Source organism: Tachypleus tridentatus, chromosome 9, assembly GCF_004210375.1.
Source record: "Tachypleus tridentatus isolate NWPU-2018 chromosome 9, ASM421037v1, whole genome shotgun sequence".
NCBI classification, from domain to species: Eukaryota; Metazoa; Arthropoda; class Merostomata; order Xiphosura; family Limulidae; genus Tachypleus; species Tachypleus tridentatus.
The window spans coordinates 94,049,339-94,063,884 of record NC_134833.1 but is presented as its reverse complement, the minus strand read 5'-3'; the positions used below and the strand labels follow the sequence as shown (position 1 = coordinate 94,063,884).

At 32.7% G+C, this 14,546-nt stretch overlaps 1 long non-coding RNA gene across 13 annotated transcripts in view; it reads left to right on the top strand.

The window, feature by feature from the left end:
• Window positions 1–14,546, top strand: part of LOC143225788 (uncharacterized) — a 95,430-nt gene that overhangs the window by 39,553 nt on the left and 41,331 nt on the right. For 2 of the 13 annotated variants that reach the window (XR_013014079.1, XR_013014084.1), the window contains exons 2-4: window positions 3,136–3,254; window positions 5,182–5,415; window positions 10,295–10,830. This is a non-coding gene — a long non-coding RNA (uncharacterized LOC143225788). Of the gene's footprint in view, window positions 1–3,089; window positions 3,481–5,181; window positions 5,416–10,294; window positions 10,831–11,350; window positions 13,470–14,546 lie in introns of those variants that run through there. The other 11 variants (XR_013014075.1, XR_013014081.1, XR_013014074.1 and 8 more) reach the window with 8 other exon arrangements.

The window sequence follows — 14,546 nt, the reverse complement described above, 5'->3', positions numbered from 1 at the left end:
ACTTAGTTATTGTGCGACAAATTGCAAGTGATAGTAGAAAACAAGTATGTACGATGAAATATTTGTTTTAGAAATATAATACTTGTATAAGTTCGTTTTAATTTCCATAGATATTAACCAGTGAAGCTTTTCAACATAAAATTTACACTTATTACTTTGTGTTATACAATTAGCATTACCTCATTTCGAAATACTTTTAGTAATGTTTGTTCTTTGGCGGGTCAACGGTAACTTTGATTGAGAACTTTTTACCCAAATCCGAGGTTCGTTTCCCCGTGGGACAGCAACCATTCAAGTAAATGTAATTTCTCTAATGCGCATGCGTAGGAAATTATTCACTAGTAATTTACGCAGTCTCATTTTTACTTTCGTGACATTCCGTTATAGTTCCTTGCCCAACCGATGTAAATTTGCTTCCGATGTTCCTATTCTCAAAACTTTACACTCAAGTTGGCAGGGTGTTTGATGATACTTGGCAGGACACCATCTTATCTACTTAGTAATGTCATATGATGTATCATATGTGTCAGTCAGTAAAACTGAGGATCCGTGGTTTACGTCCTGTTACCACCTTTAAAAAATACCTCATTCTCCCCTTTGTGGCTGTGGATGCGTTACAAGAGTAACTGTCAAATACATCTGTATGGTCTGAGAGAAACTGGATTGGTGGTAGGTGTTGTTCACTAGCTGCCCCTCAATAGTCTATAACTTCAGAATTATTTAGTCTAGCAAAGATAGCTTTCGTGTAGCTTTGCACGAAATCTAACAAACAAATAAACAATTCATTTAATATCAGGTCACGTGACTACTACTTTTGCTCGTAGGCCGTTAAAATTACTTATGTAGTCTTTTTCTTGCTTGACCCGCTTCGAGAACGATAAGACCAACTTACTGGTTCGCCAGTTCAAATAAAAATAAATAGTAACAAGTAATTTGTGTTGAAAATAAATATGTCGGTAATTTTAATCCCAGTTCTTATTTGTAAATAGTTCATATAAAATTGATGAAAAATACTCCTTGCCAACTTAATCTTACTCACGCCATACTAGTTGTCGCTCGTGTAGTTTGATAATATAAATATTGTTTTAACCAATAATAAGTCTTTCATATCCCCAGTGGTTTAACGATACCCGCTTTTGGGCGAAGAGTCTCGTTGACAATGAACATAGCGGATATAATGTGGTTCAGATATGTTTGTACACTCTTCATTATTTTCACCCGTGAGTTACTTGAGTTTTACACACACTAGCCCAGAAGAACGCGACTATGTGAGGGTACTGATCAAAAGATAGGTTCCTACAACATCTGTTTTTAGCCTTAAAATATAGTGAACAATAAAATAGCGAGAAAATGAAACATCAAGTGGTACTTCTGGTTGTCCCGGTACAGCCTTACCTCTCAGCAAGTCAATATAATGATTTGTACAACGTGTCTATCCATGCAGTGTGTATATTATAAGTATTATAACGATTTCCGCCAAAATTTCACTCATTTACACACAAACGGACCAGACAACATCGATCACGCGCACTCACCATCATAATATTTACGCAGTATGTGTAATGGAACATATACGAGAATGAGCGTTATATGTCCTCATAGAAACAATAAATATGTATCTTCGTGAATGATGAAAACTCGGCGACTATTACATCTAAAATTCATGTAGAGTGCGACATATATGGCATTATATATACTAACAATTATTGAATTGTGACATCTAATATTCATACTTTGTTTTTCAACACTGACTAGCAGACATGTTTTTATGCAAAATACGCTTTCGATTCATCGATACTTGCAGTGTTTCTTGACACTTTCAAGATTGCATCGCTGACTCTGCAATGTGGAATAGTAGTCCTTATGGTGCCGATGATTAAGATTCCAGTGACAACATAACACGGACATTGTGGTTTTGAGCATTTCACATCTCCATGTATTCTTTCATATCGCACCTGAGCTTGATCCTTAATATAGTTATGTTTTTTATGGATTACAAATATGTTATGATTTCGTGTATGTGTTTCTTCCTGTAGTTTTTCATTTATAGCATCCTGATAAAGTAAACAAAGGTATTCTTGTAGTCAGCATGTATCAACCTATCGTGTGTCCTGTGACTGGAATTTATAACAGTGCCTAAAACAGCCCTTATGGAAACCATTCGTTGTTTATTCTTGTTACCACATATTTTACTATCGTCTCATGCATTTAAAAATGTTGTTTGCTCCATAATCTCTGTGTTACGTTCATTATCCACGTCACGCAAGATAACTCAGCTAATTCAAGATAATGAATAAGCACTGCGAAATCTGTTTTATTTGTTTGACAAATATATTTTGTTTTTGAAGCTATATTTATTAAATTCTCTCGTTTATTTCTTTCATTCCAAAAGGAAAAAGAATTCATAAAATGCTGAACCGAGTAAAAACAATACTGAATTTTATAAATTTTTCAATCAAATATTTATATAACAGATTTTCAAAACTAGATTAATAATATGTTGATTTACGCAAAGACAGTGTAAACAACTTTTGAAAATAAGTTATACTTCTAATTATATTATATAGACTGGGCGTGGCTCAGTAGTTAAGGTACTGAACTGTGTATTGTAGTGTCCAAGGCTCGAGCTTGCGATAGACAGCTGAAAAAGGTCCTCATTTTGGCTAAGAGTGCATTATAAAACGAGTGCTCAATTTTTTTTACTCGATTAATACCAGCCTTATAATCGGCAAGAACTATTGACTGATTTCCCTAACTATGATCAGCAGCTTTAAAGCGAGGAAGGCTATATATATAGCCTTCCGTTTAGTCAACGCAAAACGGACAGATAAGATTGCTAAAGTAAGAAGGTTTGAAATTTCAACTCAACACAGAGTGATCTAGGCTGTGATTTGCAAATATAATTTTAACCATTTAAGTTTTCAATCATATATAAATAGATGTCAGATTGAACAAGTACAAATTAAACAGTTTTTAAATAAATGTTAAACACATTTTCTCAGTATTTTACTAAAAACAAATTACGTGAAAATAAAGGAACATATGTTCAACTGAAAACTATTATAACAGTTTTTTTGTTATTTTTTTAGTGTATAGTCATTTTTATTCAGAAGAGTTGCTGTGTGATTTTTCCAGCTCGCTCACAAGGAGTCCTTGGGGAGAGAGGAGGGTGGTAAGTTAACGGTCTCACAACGGCAAAATCTGGGCCTCAGTTCATTGTGTAACTTTACACTGAAACAACAACAATATTTCAGGTCAGTTAAATAATTGGTATAAAATTATGAATAGTGAAAATTAACAATCTGGGTAAATTTCGAAACTGAAAGACTGTGAGAAGTTTCTTTAAGTTTTTCCTACTTGTAGCAATGTAGCAAAATGTTATTTCATGAAAACTGTTTGAATGAATTAACATCATAACAGAATGAAATAATATTCCGACCCAAATCAAGGGAAGCGTCAACTTGAAGCTCAACACATAAGGTATTGATTTTCTAAATTTTGTTAACAGTTTATTCAAAATGCAAATTTCTGCGATTATAAAGAATTGAACATCCTGTTATTTTTGGAGGTTAATGTACTTCTTGTAACGTCAAAATTACCTGATAGTTAAAGTTTTAATTTTGACCTTAGATAAATGTGATTCATCATGTTTAGACACGAGTGTTTCTCACGAAATTAAATGGTTTTGAAATTTATAAATGTGGTGTAGTTTCTAATAAAAAGTTGTATATATATTTTATTATCATATGACCAGGTGTTAAGAAAAATGTAATATTAATAACGTAAAGAACTGAACAAATACAGCTATTATATAGCAATATCTTGAAAATGGTTAATATAGATATATGAAAGTTAGAATGAGATTAAAATTTCAATCGAATCATCTTTTTTCGGCGCTAATTAAAGGGAAAAAGGGTGGGTTGGTATTGAGGTGCACAGGCAACTTCCTGTTGGGTGGGAACCAATAAGAGGTAAATAGTAAACATATACTGAAACACAGTTGACAGAAGAGATTAAAGAAACTTTCTGGTTGGTTGAGAAAAAACAGGAAACCTGTGTATGTATGTGTGTTTGGAGGAGACAGAGGTAAATTCGTGGGTCAAATTATATTAAGGTAATATCTCCTAATAAAACTAATCTGTTTATAAATTTGAAATACAATTAATTTATATAAACGATGTCTATCCGTTACGACGGTGACTACTCAAGTTACTTAAATTTCTGACACTACAGTTCTTTCATGACTCGGGCACTGGTCACGTAAACTGTGGTGCCTGATAAGTGAAAGTAGTTTTTCTCGAGGCACTCCCGTTTCCCCTCACACCTAATTCCACGTATTTGATTTTTTTTATATCTCACGCCGTTCTGAAGGATCAAAAGTCCTAAAAATTCCGTGTTTCGAGAAGAATTTCAAAGCTTCGTGTATGACAATATTACAAACACCAAGTTCAGCCCTTCATCTACACCAACTGTAGGGCTAAGAGGAGTTTAAAATTCTCTGAACGTTCCCGGTATTCTATCGAACCTTCACCTCATAAAATTCCATACTGAAAGAACCGAGACGAAGATGATGACCATGAGTACTAAAATTATTGGTCGAAGGAAACTTGAGATATTGTCTTACAATCTGAAATATGAGAAGACACAGATGTCCTAAACTGAACATCTGAAATATCTATAGGATGGAAAATGAAAATATTTGGATATCATAACCTGAATGTTTTAAATAACCATAAATTAGAAAATCTGAAATAGAGTATCTACAAAATAGAAATAAGACCTAAATAAAAAGGTATCACAAACGGATAGTCTAAACTAAGGTATCTATAATATGGGAAGGCATTATAAACGTAAGATTAATAAGATAACTAAAATATCCATAAGATCGAAATTTAAAATATACATATGCCATAGAATAATTTCTGAATTAATGTGAAAGATTATTGTTTTTAAGTTTGGCATGTCTCATGAATGATAGTTCAGACAACTAATGACTACCATTACATTATATTTCTATTATTATGTGTTTGGGTTATGCTGTGACGATATGTAATGTTATTTCAATAGTAGTCAAAACCTCAGGCACGAAAGTGCATTATCATCTTAGATCTTGTCACGTCACAGTCGTGATAGATATTAATAAATACCTGGCATGCCATCAACCCAATCAACCATTCTTAGTGGTGTTGGTGCCAAGGATCATACGTACTTGTGACGTGTTTTTCGAAAGAGTTGACTGGCCGTACCTTGTCGGTTGTGTTTGTATTGGATCTCCTAGAGAACCAAGTTAGCGTTTCTTCAAGTTCGACGTAGACTCATAAAGACGTCAAGCAACTCACTTGAAACTTCTGTTCGTTTCGTAGCTCCCATGTTTTATATAAAAATATTTACGAGTTCTTTCCAACACTCGAAACGGTAAGTGTAACATTCTTCCTTATCGATTTGATACAAAATAAGATAATTAATTACAATACCTGATAGAAAGAAAAATCGTAAGAATACAATAAACTTACTGCAATAATATAGTCTGAGATCAAACATTCGTTAGAATGTTTTAATTAATGTTATTAAAATTAATATCCTGCAGTAATAGTAGTAATATCTCTCTTAATTAAAACTTACTGAATTCCTGAATTATACGATGCCTTACCTGAAGCGGTCCAGGTAAGTTTTATGTTGACTAATGATGAATGATAACGTAGGGAGACTCATAGACTTGTTTCTTTGTAGCTACTTCGACTTCATGCGATTACTTGTTTACCTTAACCTCAAAGTTTGCACAAACAATTATAAACAATAGGGTTAGAGAATTTTCGAGTTTATTTCTAAAGTTAGAACGAGAAATATAACTTGTTACGTCTGTGGGATATCACTAGTGAATTTTTTATCGCTGTAACAGTAATTTATATACATTAACTGCTGAATATATGATCACTATAAAATAATTTTATAATATAATGCACTATTGTTTGATCACGATAACACTAACATTGCCCATTTCATGCAGTTAAAAAAGATGATATTTTGTAAAACAATTCATTTTTTTTTCAAACAAAAATTATAAATATGTAACTAGATGTGATTAGTTTAGTAATACGCATGGGAATCAGCGAACCGTTTTGAATAAACAGTACTTTCTCATAGTATCACTAGAAACGTGTGAATATCCAGTAGCATCTTTGAAGTGCTGGATATTTATAATTAACTTGTAATGAATGTAAGTGTGAAGTTATATGGAAACATTTACCAATCAGTTGTATTATACAGTAGACTCGAAGACTTATAACGAAATATTCTGGGTTCCTTCGATGAGGATGGATAATCCTGACAACCAATTGTCAGGTTTGCTCTTAAACAAAAACAGACATCGCCATATTGCTTATTACTAATTGTTAATACAATTCCAAATCATATACTAAGTTGTACAGAATACTGCTGAACAAAGAAATGATTAACAGTGCTGTAAGGTAAAACTAGTCATGTCAAACACTCGATTTTTTTACAAAACCTCCATTACAACCATCTTGTTTGTAATATTTAAAATGGAAAGTTCTTAAAAACATACCCCTATTTATGAGAACAAAGTCGCCTTTATTCACACAATATTTTACATAAGTAGCGCACCAAAATAAATTCATAGTACAAAAGTGCATACTGTATATTTTTTACTGACCATGAAATGTTCCCCGACTCAGCCCAGTGATCAGCTTACCGATCTGTGAAATCTTTACTGTAAAATCGCGCTCTGCAATTTGAGTTTGCAAGTACTATATAAGACGGATGATGAAATTCCACTATTAGATTAAAATTACTCTAACGTCGGAGGTGGATGCTGTCAACAAGCTGTCTTTCTTCTAATATGTCAGTTCAAAATTAGAGACGACTAGCGCAAATAACATTGTATACCTTCTCGCGAATACACCAAACAAGCAAAAATAACATCCACCATGTTATATTAAAGGAACTGCACATTTATCTACCTTACTTTTTCCATTACAGGAGCTAGCGTGTGCGCTGTTTTTAACAGTCAAGTTTGGACCTACGTCTTCCTTTCGTGTTTTCTAACCATAGTTTCTTAGCTTTTATATAATTAATGAAGCTTCTGGTATTTGATTGTGAGAATGTACAACAAAACTTTCATATATGCCACCTATTTTGTAACTCATTCACCTTTATGGTCCTATTAACTTGCATTAAACCACCTTCTGGTGAAAAAAAACAAAACAAGAGAAACTTATCTTTAAGGGGTTTTGGAGTTAAAGGAAAATAACAATCAGAATGTCTGTAGTTTTTTAAAAACATTTCCAACTCATTTTAAACGTTAATATGTTTAATAGATATATTTTGCTATATCTGTTTATTATAGATTTCCTTTATGAGTTGATGTTTTTCATCTAAAACATAAAGAAAACGATCAGGATACAAACAAAAATATTTAATTTATACATATACAACTTTTATGTTTTATGATTTAGTGGTGCATTGGTAGTGAACTGTCTTTTTTTTTAATATTACAATTCATACCATGTAGGGGAGTGCATTCATTTGAGTTTAATCTATTTCCTCTAAACACTTGTTTATAGGATATAAGATATCAAAGCATCACTATAAAACTTCCGGCTTTAGTTAGGCCTTTACACATAAGTATTTTAAATGTTACAAACGAAAGTTTTTGATTTTTATTGTTATTTTTCAGTTAAGAAGTACTTGTTTCAAATATTGTTTTTTCTTGAAGTTTGGAACTTGATATATGGAAAATGTATGTTTGTGCCACCATAATTTCAGCCTCCTGATTCCTTTCTCGAACAGATTTTATATATATATGTATGTTTTGATTTTTCCAAAAGTCCTCGCACATATATACATAGCAGCTCAAACCTCTGCAGTGTATATTCGTAAGAAAGTAATTTTTTGAAAGTGTTGTATTACTACGCATATATCGTGTGGAGTGGTTGGTTCTACAAAGGTTCACAGTGACCTTCCCACAACGTCAGCTAAAGTGATGAGAAAGTTGACCTGCGTAGAAACTGGAATGTGAAGTCGATGACCGGTCGCTGCCTTGGGTTTTCAAGGTTAACAGACAAGGATTCTCACGTGCTTACAACTAACTGGCTTCACAAACTTGATAGTAATAACCTAGAGTTTCAACTCTTTCCGTTACTGCAGTTGGATTAACGTTTGTTTTTACTGTCATCAAAACATAAACTTAAATTTAAAAATTGAAACAAGTTTGTTAAAAAAAATAACAACAAAACCTCTTAACGTTAATTATTCGACAGCTTCTAAATGTTGTATGTTTCAGATCTCGGAAACAGTTTATATCAACATTTATGTGACACTAATCATATTTAGTATTACATACTAACGATAGCATAGTCTACATCTCATGTTATGTGGTTCCTAACACATCTGATATTACATAATTATGAAAGCTTGGTGTATTGCTCATATTATGTGGATCCTTTAATACCTTGAATTACATATTGCAGTAACTTGGCTGATACCTTGTGTCATGTAGATCGTGCAATGTTTCATATCCCATTAACAGTAGTTTGGTTTATGTCTCATGTTATGTGGATTCTATAATATCTCGTAACTGTTTAAAAGGATGCAGTTATTTGATTTATATCATGATTTATAGTTCTTATTAAATCTGGCATTGCATAATATTTCAAATTTAATCATTTCCAGAGTGATATATTTTATTCCATAAAGGTATTTGTTGGTTCCACGTTTCAGTATTCCACCTTTTATTGACTACAGGTTAACTTTGTTGTGGTTAGAAAAAGTAGTGCTCCAGAAGGAGTTCATGATTGTGTGAGAAAAAAAAATTAGTTATTATAGTTCTAGTGACTTTATTCTCACTACAATTTAAAGCTCAGTTAGGAATTACTAACAACCTGAAAATTATCAAATTCTAATTAATCGAGATGACGTATGCTCAACCATGTGTTCTTCAATTTTAATTCGTATCTCTGTTATCTTACCACACACCATTATAATTCTAAAAAGGATACAAATCGTTAGCAAGTAAACTGTACCAAATATTTCAACTTATTTTCGAAGAATTTCAAATATTAAATTACCTATTGGTATGGTAATCATGAAAGCGACTAAAAGAAATTAGGTTTCAAGATATCACCACAAGTTGTTCTTTTGCTCAGACTGATTTATCAGTGTAAAACTACAGGGAAGGTGGCTAGTCATCATCACCCATCGTTGACTCTTGGGCTACTCTTTTACCAAGGAATAGTCAGATTGATCGTCATATTATAACGCCTCTATGGCTGAAAGGTCGAGTATATTTGGTGGGATGGAAATTCAAACCCGCGACCCTCAGATTATAAGTCGAACGCTTTAATCCACCAGGACATGCCAAGCCCCACTGCAAAGGGAAGAGTAGATCAAAGAAAATATTAAGTCAATACATTATTTATGGATTCTTTCTTCTTTTCATCGAAATTTCACTTTTGGAGGAAGAAAAGGAAAACTTAATAATACTCCTGCCTATTTAATCTGTGTAAAACCAATGAAATAGACAGATACCAATACAATGGAATGACACTGCGTTAGTCTAAATAGGAAACTTTACTATCCTGTTAGAAAGGGTTAAATGAGGGCTTACTAAGTAACTTACTGTACTTAATATTGGAATACTGGAACAGACAGCTGAGTGTTGTGACATCAATAAAAGCTGAGCAACGGACCCAAGTTGTATCTATTATATCATCTTTAACAACAGGATGTGGATAATGTAATGACACAGTAAAGGGTGAGCTTCAGCCATAGAAGATGGCTAAGATAATGGTTCACGTTGATTGGCCTTTAATAATAAAAGTATACAATGTAATACCCCCATATGGAATTATTTTTAGCTAAAGGAAGTGGATAATGTAGTTAGCCCCCTGATAAGTTAGTTATAGTTAGAGAAGATGAAAAATTAACAAACTCGTATGATATTATTTTCAGTTAAATGAAGGTTTCCCAGTTTATCAACAATAAATTTATAAACTTTTAATCCACAAAATCTGAAAATCTGAAAGCAGATAATTTTTTGTGTAGTATTGCTATAAAATAAAAGTTAAAAAATTGTGGTTAATATAATAACACCATATGAGATATTTACGGTAAGCTTGTAATATAATAACTTTGTATGAAATTATAATTAGTTACAGAAAGTGCACGATTGTACAATATTGTCATGTCAAATTATTTATAACTAATGTAATAATTGTAGTATTGCTGCTGACAAATGTTGGAAACACAAGTTTATTAAGTGTTTTATCTTTATAAGTGTAACTTTTGGAAGACATCAAACAGCAGTTAGAAGGAAGTGGAGAACCACACACGATTCGAGTTTTTTTTTTATGTCAAAAAGCTCAGTTTTGCATTCCGAAGAAACGAACTATTCTTTCGAAAAGTGAGTGTCTGCCCTTTGCTCTTTCACTTTGGCTAGGTTACTATGATTCGCCAAAAAGGAAAAAAAAAAAAAAAAAAAGGTAAGCGCCCTGGAGTTATGTGTAGTCAGAACGTGTTCCGTCTGACTTTGATGCTGCCAGCATCTACTCAATCGAACACACTGTGCCTGTTCATTCACAAAGAAGTGCAGTTTTCCAAGAGAGGATTGGGGAGGAAGCCTACTGTCTTGTTGGAGCTATTTATAGGTGTGTCTCTTTGTCTATCTGTCAATCTTACTTTGCATAATTTTACCTATAACTGTTTGTTGCCACTAATCGCGAGAGCTTAAGCAAACGTGTTTTACGTGATTTAATCTTAATCATGTATTCTTTAACTTCAGAACCTAATAAATTTAGAAGTGTATAAACGTAACTCTCTTTGCTGTATTTTTAACACTTGCTAAAGGTAATGAAAAAACTAGAAACTATTCGAGCAAAAAAACACGACGACTTATTCATATCACAAAATAAAATAATAAAAGGACCATGGGATTGAAAACACAACGGGATAATTTTTTCTCCATTTTCTACCTGGTATTAATATTATTGCATTATGGTATGTGTGAAGAAGTATTTGTTTTGTTTTTATATAGATATATCAACTATACACATCGTAACGCTTTTTTAATTGTATTAACGTATGCATACTTTACCACTCTTGTATAGCAATGTATATTAATATATGCTCATTGAATTTAAATACTTTTAAATGAATTAACGAACAATGCTTTCCTTTAATTCTAATAATTATATCGTGTCTTTTCTATTTGTGTTAAGAGACAGGAATTTTTATTTATTATTAGGATGCTATTTTAATGTTTATATTTTAATTTTAAAAGAAAGCATAATATTTATCGTGTCTTTTATGTGTGTGTGTGTTTTTTACTGCAAAGCCACATCGTGTTCTCTGCGGAGCCCACGGAGGGGAATCGAGCCCCTGATTGCAGCGTTGTAAATCCGTAGACTTACCGCTGTACTAGCGGGAGGCGTGTGTTCCACAAAAAGAATTTTCATTTATTATAAGTATGCCATTTTAATGCTTATATTTTAATTTTGAAAAACAACAACATGATAGTAATAATTTTGTGTAGTGTAATTTTTCACTCCTTATCTTATTTGAAGTTCAGGATTTTCTTTATTATTGTTATTAGTCCACTGTAAGTGTACATTAGGTTGTCTTATTTAGAATCCATACCTTTGATCGGAATGCCTTCTTGTACATTCTTCTGACAGGAAAAAACAATTATTATTTTGTTACCACTTTCATTTTCTGCCAAATAAAAAAACCGTATTTTTCGAAATTGTAACACAATTGATACAATAACTACACAGTTGGTCTCCATGTAATAAATATCTGCCTTGGTTGTGATTATGTGTTACTTCTGATAAAGTGCGAGTTACTTATTTTCATACAAGTGTAGCCATCTTGAACATTTCTTAAGTTGAAGTTCTTAGTACCGTTTCTAGGTTAAACATTTTATTAACATTTACTTGTCTATGGTTTCAAATACCATGCTCTTGGTTCCGGATATTTGCAAAAAAACTACCTTAGGATTAGTTGCACTAACCATGAGTAGCATCCACAGACAGTTCTTAGTACTCTATTCGATCGTCGCTCCCATAACGTACCTGAGACCTCAAACTGCAGAAGAAGACATTATTTTCAACAACGGGACGATAACCACAGAGCCATGGGACTATATTTTAACACTTGAACCACATTGTTGTTCACGTAACTTGTATTCATTTTCTTCAGTATTAAAATTCATCATGTTATCAGTTATCTTGTTGATATTTATTCTCTTAATCAAGTAGTTACAGCTTATTTTGCTTTATGATATTTGTGTTTGATTTTATGTTTGTCTTTAATTTATTGTAAATGTCAAGTCTTCTACATGAGTCAATAAATCATTTTATTTTCTATAAGAATTTTCGAAGAGACTGGCAATCCCTCTATCTATGTGTGTGTCTGCGCGCGCGCGTGTATATATGTTTGTGTGTATATATGCATGTATATATATAGACACACACAAACGATAGCAAGTAGTTAATTTATTTGAATATTAAGTCACATAACATCATTTTGTTGTGGTCCAGCATAGATTTCCACGTAGAAGCCGCATAATGGTATTTGAACTATACCCTGTTTACTACACACGGTTGCCAAAGAGACTTTTCGTTAAGTATCAAAAGTCAGCAAACCTGCTGAACTACATAATACAAACAATACTCTAAGGAATCTGCCTGATAGTGTTGTTATATAAATATAGTACCAGAACTTATCATACCAATGGATTATAACATACAAAAAGTACCACAACTTATCATACCATTAGATTATAACGTACAAAGAGTACCGCAACTTATCAAACAATTTGATTACAACAAACAAATAGTACCACAACTTATCAAACCATTTGATTACAACATACAAAGAGTACCAGAACTTATCAAATAATACCAGAAATTATCAGACCTACTAGGTTTTAATATAAAAATAGTAATAGAATGTATTAAACAGGTTGTGTTACAACATACAATCAAATAGTATAAGACTTTATTAAACAAGTTAGGTTACACCATACAAATAATACAAGAATTATCAGACAGGTTGAATTAAACACGCATGTAGTAACACAGCTTATCAAACTGGCTGTATTACAACACATAAATTGTATCAGTGCTCATTAGGCCTGGTAGATTCCAACACACAATCTTGAAACATAGGTTATATATGCCCCACCATCCAAAGAGCTCAACACCTTGTCTTTTTTCTTGCATATAAAAATAGAGTTTATTAAGTAACAAAAAAAATCCAATATCAACCAAGATAACTAGTTAAGATTTACGTTTATGTTTAACACTAAAATCTAACAAAGCAATATAAGTAATAAAATCACGCTAGAATGCAGATGATTTTGACACTTCTGTTAATGAGATCCTTATAAATTTCAACTTAGTTCTACCGTTTTATTTGCCATAAGCACACTATTAGGCTAGGTATGGTCAAGTGGTTAGGGCGCTTGACTCGCAATCCGAAGGTCGTGGTTTCAAATCCCATTCCTACCAAACATCCTTGTCCTTTTAGTCAAGAAGACGTTATTATAGAAAGATCAATTCCACGATTCGTTGGTGAAAAAAGTATCTCAAAATTGGCGGTGAGCTTCCTTCTCTCTGGTCATTTACTGCTGCTTCCCAGTGGCACAGCGGTATGTCTGCGGAGTGCCAACGCTAGAAATCGCGTTTCGATACCCGTCGAGGACAGAGCACAAATAGCCCATAGTGGAGATTAATACTTCATACTAAACAAACAAACTTTCACTGCTAAACTGGAGACGGATAGCTGAGATAGCCTTTGTGCAACGTTGTGTAAAATTGAAAACAAACCAAGTACACTCACTATTCTGGGTTTCTTTCGTTTAACACCGGAAGTAGTCAGGTAGGCTGGATCATAATGACATCGAAAAATTCAGCTGGTTGTGAAAACAGTTATACTTTTTGTACACAAGTTCGAATAGGGTGTATTTTGATGCTCTAAATTGTTTTTAATAATTATAACTACCACATTACAGATATATAAAAGAAATAATTGAATAAACATAGAAAAACAATGACTTGCCTGGTTCAAAATATAACATATTAATCATGAAATGCAGTTTTGTTATTTTAATTCAGCAACACATGTGTGTCAGAGTAGGATAAAAACACTATAGTTTATTCCGGTGTAAACAGCACACGTACATGGTCACCAGATATTGAACTTTTTTTTGTAAATTCTGGTGTGATATTTGTATCTGCATTGCTTCCTTTTAATTTCTTGTCCCCGTGGGAACGTTCAGGCTGTTACTAACCACGCCTCCATTTCATTGACGTCATTGTGTCGTAAAATAATACTGATTTTCTTAAACCTCGGAACTCTAAAAAGCCCTAATTTCAAAATGAAAGAGAAAATAAAAATATTTATCAGAATGTATGTTCACTATTAGAAATACTTGTAACTTAGTACTCTAAAAAACTGGAAAGATGCTTTAAAATGTTTTCATTAGGGCATTAGATTGATTGTTTTATATTCACACAACTCCTAGCAGA